Source organism: Cynoglossus semilaevis, chromosome 20, assembly GCF_000523025.1.
Source record: "Cynoglossus semilaevis isolate Cse_v1.0 chromosome 20, Cse_v1.0, whole genome shotgun sequence".
NCBI classification, from domain to species: Eukaryota; Metazoa; Chordata; class Actinopteri; order Pleuronectiformes; family Cynoglossidae; genus Cynoglossus; species Cynoglossus semilaevis.
This window is the reverse complement of record NC_024326.1, coordinates 4,022,681-4,029,692: the sequence shown is the minus strand read 5'-3', so window position 1 is coordinate 4,029,692 and position 7,012 is coordinate 4,022,681. Positions and strand designations below refer to the sequence as shown.

At 42.8% G+C, this 7,012-nt stretch overlaps 1 protein-coding gene across 1 annotated transcript in view; it reads left to right on the top strand.

Moving 5' to 3' along the window:
* Positions 1-25: 25 nt before the first annotated feature.
* The window catches only part of clcn2a (chloride channel, voltage-sensitive 2a), a 37,498-nt gene continuing 30,511 nt past the window's right edge, over positions 26-7,012 (top strand). The window contains exon 1 of the mRNA XM_025052345.1: positions 26-679. The gene's annotated coding sequence lies outside the window, so the exon portion shown is untranslated. The remainder of the gene's footprint in view (positions 680-7,012) is intronic.

Genomic DNA, 7,012 nt, shown 5'->3' with positions numbered 1-7,012 from the left:
GGGGGTGTGAGGGGGAGAGGAGAGCTGCAGAGAAATTGAGTTCTTCTCTCTCTCTCTCTCTCTCTCTCTCTTTCTCAGCACACAATTTCGACCAACCGACTGTAATTAAGACGAATGTGGGATGCGCGTCCGCACAGAATGAGCAAAGCGCCCGGATTGGTGCACACAGGGAGAGCTCCGGGCCACTGCAAAGACAATTTGCCCGCATTGCATCACGGACACGACACCCGGTATCCCGCTGTTTCCCTCCCACTTCATCCGCAGCCGATCGGGTCTCAGTCGCGTGGTATGGTGCAGTTTGTGGGACCAACAGTCCAATAGTCGCTGTGGCTGTGACAGGCAGCCTGTTGCGGCTCCGGCTCTCTGCTCAGGAGCCGGTAATTACGCACCGAGCTGACAACTTTGGCGCTGTGCTTTATGGATTGCGCATCAGCAACTGTGCAATCATTGGGACCTAAACTGATCTCCTTGAAGTGGCCATTCCTGGGAGTCGTTCTCCTCAGTCGCAGCCTGCTCACATCATCGATTAAGTTTTCAGAGCAACCAGTGGCTGTGTGTCCTTTTACTGCAGACATGATTCCGCCGAGGCGCAATAAAAGGAGACATCTGACGGTCCTAAATCTGTAGCCCCGGGAGAAAACAAGACAGCAGAGTGTGAAGAGCAGCCCCTGGAGAAACCGTGAGTATTCCAGGTCCTGACTAGATGCATGACTGTGGCTTTCCTCTCGCTCTAACATCAGAAATGCATGCGCATCTCTCCAACTTTGTCCACGTCAGGCTCAAGGGCAAATGGTAAATGAAGGTCTGATAGGAGACTGTGCGGTCCTTCCTCTGTTCTGATGTCATTTTGAGGTTATAATCTATTACCTGCAGCCTGGATTGACAACAGGGAATTTACCTCCTGCAGAACAGAAAGGGACACAGGTGGTTGTGTCTCTTAATCTGTCCTTGATATATATACTGTTGAAGTAAAATACCAGCCACTGTGTAAAAAAAGATTTCTTTTTGTGTATTTTAGATTATTCTGAGAAAGGTCATGTCAGGGCATGACACAATCCCAGGTGTCAGAAAGTAAAGGCTTGCTAGGTGGACCACTCAGAGCAGGGCTTTTTAAACTCATTTTCATCATGTATGGTTGTCCTTGAGTGACTGGTCCCACCTGGAAGACTGTATAATTGTAGCTACTCCATATCATACTGACAGTATACTGACTCATATCTATTTAGGACACAAATATTGTAATCCTTATGTGTTCTGACCATAATCTTTCTAATTTATAAGGCAACATAAAAGTATATAAATAAAAAACAACACTGTCACTGACAAATGGATGCACACGTCCCAGCAGGTGGCGCACACGACATATAATCAGTTCCACGCAGTTCCATGAACACATAGCTACACAAATTGACTAAAATTATGCATAATTGGCCAGTTGGGCCACAAATTATTGGAGGGGCCAGATCAGGCCCACAAGCCCTGAGTTTAACATCCTGAGAGTTATTCAGTTAAATTAGTCCACATTTTAATTTGGACTTGTGAGAGGAGACTGGGGCTAAACACACACCTGAACACACACCTACACAGATGAGTGACCGTCCTACCCTGAGGCGATTGTACATCATCACAGTGTGGCCTGGGACATGTTAATAGTTAAATGTTATTTCAGTGTTCAGGATAAAAATAGCTCTCCTTGAAAAAAACAAAACAGCATTATATTCTGAACCTGAACATCTACCAATCCATACAAACACACACTAAAAGCTTGACACGATCTCATATCACATTATCAACGTCGTTGTCTCGTCTTTCTGTAATAATAATGCCAACCTCCCTGCAGACCAGACCAGACCAGACAAAAGTACTTCCTGTGAAGACTGAAGGATGTGGGTCAGTGTGCTGCTGGTCGTGACAGCAGGGCACCGACTTCCTTAGCTGCTGGGCCAACAGCGTTTGTGTCTGGGTCTTGCCTGATTAGGAGGTGGTGACACTCCAGTGTAGTGTTATCCTTCTACACAATGATAATTTGATGTGAGGACATGTTTTAGGCACAAGGTCAACGCAACCCAGACGTGAATGAACAATGATGCAGCTTTTTGCAGAGCATGCTGCTCTGCTGTCTAGATTTATGTATTTCTCAGAACACCCTGCCAGAGGCTTTTGTTTTGTCATTTTGCTAAGCTTCGTCAGTGCACTCTGCCATAATTTCTCCGCTTTCTGACTCCCACTTGATTTCTTTGATAGATCTTCAAACTTGGATCTAGTGTGGATTTCCCAAAAGGACTCTCTCCCTGACCTTTACAGCCTTAATTAAGTTATGGAAAAGCTCAGTCATTTTGTTCACTGTCCTTCACTTATTACACATCACAGGCTTAAAAAAAAAGAACTCAGTTCCAACTCAGTTCCAGTAGGTGGTGGTATACCTTCTGCACTATATTTTCCTCAGATTTTTTGTTGCAAGACTTTAACGTTGCCAACCTTACCTAGCTCACACATGTGGTTCTAATTGTTTTAAAAGCTGAATAGCTAAATAGGTTAAATCAACCAAAAATGATCCGTTACAGTCCTGACATTTCAGCTATGTGTAACACCAGCTTTTATTTTGTGAAATGTCTACCCATTAAACTAAAGTGAATGTAATGTGATTTGACCAGAGAGAGAGTCCTGGACATCCCAGAGTTTAATCCCTTTAAATTTCACATCCTGCTGAATGCACAATGACCTTGTGATTGGTTGCTGTCCGTCCAGTACCCTGGTACCCTGCCTCTTCTCAAGGTTTAGCTGGGATTAACTTCCAAAGAATGCAAAATAATCCAAAGAATATGTATTCAAGTACAGGGTGAATGAAAATGCACTGGTAAACGTAACGGTTGTTAAGAAAAGAGCAGGAGATGTTATCTTTCAGGTGCGAGTGGTTCTTGGCTTCACGTATTTCACACCAAAAGAATAAATGCCAAGATTTAACACCAGTGAAAAGCTGCCAACCACAAGATGAACTAAGTGGAATAAACATCAAGGTGTGAGGGCTGTCTACAAACATCTGTCATTTGATAGTTTGAAAACAACCTCAGATTTGCAGTTTCCTGTAGGACAATATTTTACTGTTCAGTACTTTGGTGATGCTGGCAGCTGACTGACATTTTCATTGTTGTCAAAACTTTCTTTCTTGGCATTTAAACTACAGGATTAAGAGACCAAAAAGAGACAGAGACAAAGAAAATATGGCTAGATGAAATTAAAGGCTGTTTTTTTTTTTGTTTTGGGGTTTTTTTTGCACTTTTCATGGCCTTTTTTTATCCTTCAGTCTATCTTTCCATCTCTCAGTTTTATTCTTTACCCAGAAAGCCATCATATTTATTGCCTTCATGCTTTCCCCTGTCAGATTACTGTTTTTAAAGTGGTATGACATATTTCACACTTGAGGTTCAGTTAGCCATATGTTTACTTTAGAAATGTAATCGTATAAAACTTGTCTCTACCTGTCTCGACTTTTCTTAGTCTGTTTCACACTTTTTTTGCATTGTCATTTTATTTATTATTATTAAGTTAATAAGTTAAACAACACACTGTGTTGATAATGTTAAGAGAAGGCTGCACACAGAGGGTTATGACTTATGTTCATTACCTTTTAATGCGCAGTACGCTATTAAAATTCCAGTGGTGTTCAGTGGACGAGTCAAACCTACAGAATGTCATTGAGCTTTGACGCCAATTATTTTCTAAACCAGCCATAACATTAGCAATTTTTCAGGTAATAAGCAAGAATAGTGACCTGGTCTTGCACCCAAAAAATTGGTGTCCAAACTTGCATTTGGACCTGAATGGTTATGCAGACTAATTTAGACTTTTCCTTGACTGACCTTTTATATGCTATACTAGCGTACTTGTCCAGAGTTGTTTTACTGCAGGTAGAAAATCTCAGCTTTAGGAAAGTCTTTGTTGCTGCCAAAAGAGGCGGATCAGATCTCTTCAAAAACTGCTGATCTACTGGGACTTTCCCACTCATCTATTACAGAATATAGAGAGAAAGTCCAACGAAGTGAAAATATTCCGTAGGAAACCGTTCTCTGGACAAAAACACATTGTTGATGCCAGAGGCAAAGTAAATGTCAGACTGATAGGAAGGCAACGGGAGCTTAAATAACCACAGATTACAGCCACATCATACAGTGGAAAAACATCTTTAAATCTGCCTGGTTACTGAGGAGCAATGGTTTCTGATTCTATGTTTGTATGGTAGGTTCAGAATTTGGCATAAACACCATGAAGAATGCTCTTTGCCCTGACTCACTGGTCCAGGCTGCTGGTTGTGTAATGATGTATTTTTCTTGGCATATTGTGGACCCCAAGTACCTTCCTGGGTGTTGCTACTGGCAGTGTTCATCTATTCTGTGACCACAGTGCACCATTTTTCAGATAGCTATTTCTAGCAAAATAATATTCCATGTCACAAAGCTCAATCATCTCCAATGGGCTTCTTGGACATGACAGTGTGGTCCAAAAGAACACCCTGGGGATGAAGTGGAACAAGAACAGGACGGAGCAGCTATCCATTTATGTTTACATTTGACCCTGAGTCTGCTCTGCTCCCTCCACCTGCAGTTCACCGCTGCTAAAAATAGCATCACATGAACTGCACATGTCAATAACAATGACTGTCAGTCACTGATAGTTGCTGTAGACAGTGTAGGGAGCGCTGCTTAGTAACTAGCAATTGATTGAATGACTGATTGAATAAACAAATATGTAAAACCCAGACCAGCTGATACCAGACCTTAGTGTCGTCCACCTTTTACCATCACGGCACATCAGGCAACTGGTCCAGCAGCCGTAGTAAAGACTGAGGACAAGTGCTGCTCCAGAGTCAGTTGTTACCAGGGCTGATGGAAATGTGTAGTAACATAGCAACGTTTTCAAAACATATTCACCAAAATTAAAAACTGATACCTAAAAAGCTATTGATCTCACAGTGGCCCAGACTGTAGTCATTTGAAGAAATGGGAAGTAAAAACCTTAAGTAAATACAGTGAGGTGTTTGCTTTTGGAATTTCTAGTTTCTTTCTGATATATATGTATATGTAGCCACCAAAAAATGTTCTCACAAAATGTGCAGCTGAACAACCCTTTCTTAAGTAGCTCCTTACATTAATTTGATTCAAAAGGAAATTATATAATTGATGCGTGATCATAAAGGATTAGTGAAGTGGTACTGTATTGCTTTTTTTTTTTTTTTTTTGCTACATCACAGTCTTTGCTGATTCCTTTTCCCCATTCTTCTCATGCTTATTTTATGATTAGTCTTTATCCGACCCGTGAGTGTTGTTTGGCAAACAGGACAGTGAGGGATAATCCCAGCTGCCACTGGGTGAGAGACAGTAAACATTCTGGACAGTTTCCAGTCCATCACAGTGTCAGTCAGCTTTAACGTCTCCAGGCTTCTCTTGACAGTGGGATAAAAGTAGAATTCACTGACAAACAAAAACCTGCTTTGGCTGTGAAAGAAACTCCCAGATAGGATTTGAAGAGGAGATCTTCTGACCATGGGACAGCAGTACTCAGCACCTCATGACAGATATTTAAAAAGCAAAGTGAATTCATCCAGTCAAAATGAAATGAAGCACTGAGTCGTGAGTTTTTAAAATCGACGACATTTTTCTAGTGGTAAGACTAAGAATCACAAATAAGAATGTAAAAGAGACTGACTTAGTGTGAGCAGAGAAGGAAAGCTGCTGCCGAGTCTCTAATGCTGTTGTTGTAACACCAATAAGACACTGATGGAGCCATAAATCAAAATCTGCCACTCAGGAATCACTCATCACTCCTGATCTGTCCAACGGTGACTCAAATCTGGAGCCAAGGACAACAGAGTCATCCTGCCAGAATGATCAAAATAATTAAATAATCTCTTCCCCTCTCGTCATCTGTCCTGCAGTCTCTCATTACACCTGCACAGCGGTAAGTCCAGAGAGGGAGACAACGGCACGGTGAGTGTAGAGGAGGAGGGAGAGAGAGAGAGAGGGAGGGAGGGAGAGGGAAGGAGGAGGTGCTTTGCAGTCAAATCGCACCAGCACTGCTGTGGAGGAGACGGGCAGCGTAACACACTCTCATCTGGCACACGCACACACACTCTGCATCACGCAGGAGACGGCGAAACCTGTAAACGCCACATGCCGCACATGTGATGGCAGTCAGCATCCTGAGCAGCAGCAGCAGCAGCAGCAGCAGCGGCAGCAGCAGCAGCCCCGCCGTCTCGTCCTTCCTGGATTAATTTAGGGGCTAATTGCAGAGTCTCAATTTGGGGTGTCTTAATGAGAACACACTGCAGCGATGGTGAAGGACAAAGGTGAAAACCAGACGCTTCAGTATCAGCAAACTTTGGTGAGTTTGGGATGAGGTCATAGATGATGGCAGTTTGCTCATGTGTGTTTCAGGGACGGTGGGATGTCAAATGCAGCAGATGTGTGTGAATGGCCTGAGGACAGAGCTGCTGCAGCTGTGTCCTTTAGCAGGACAACAGTAGGAGACTGTGCTACTATGACTAATACAGTATGTGTAATAATGAAGATGTTTTTTTTTCTTCTGGTCCACTCTCCCTCTGGTCCCTCCTCGTACTCCATTCATTCACCCTGATCTACAGGTGTTGCATCACTTTTTCTGCCAGGACTCACTTGCTCTCTCACACAGTGATGTTTTTTTTATTTACTGTATAGCTTTTAAAAGCACACTGGGTTGTAAGCTTATAAATCGACTGTCTCAAAAGAAATGGCCAAACATCCTCTCTCTGCCCACTATCTCCTCTTCTTCTCCTGCAGATCTCGTTTCTCTCTGACTTCTTCTTCTGGGTTATTTTTTTTTTCTCTCCCTCATAGTGTTTCATACAGCATCGTTATTACTTGGGGGAATAGAGCTGTAGCGATTCTGAGATCTTAACACCTCATGCACCACTTTTCCCCCTGCTTGTGTCACTGCAGAGTTAACATAGCACCCTGAGGCACTCCACTCAGAGATCTAT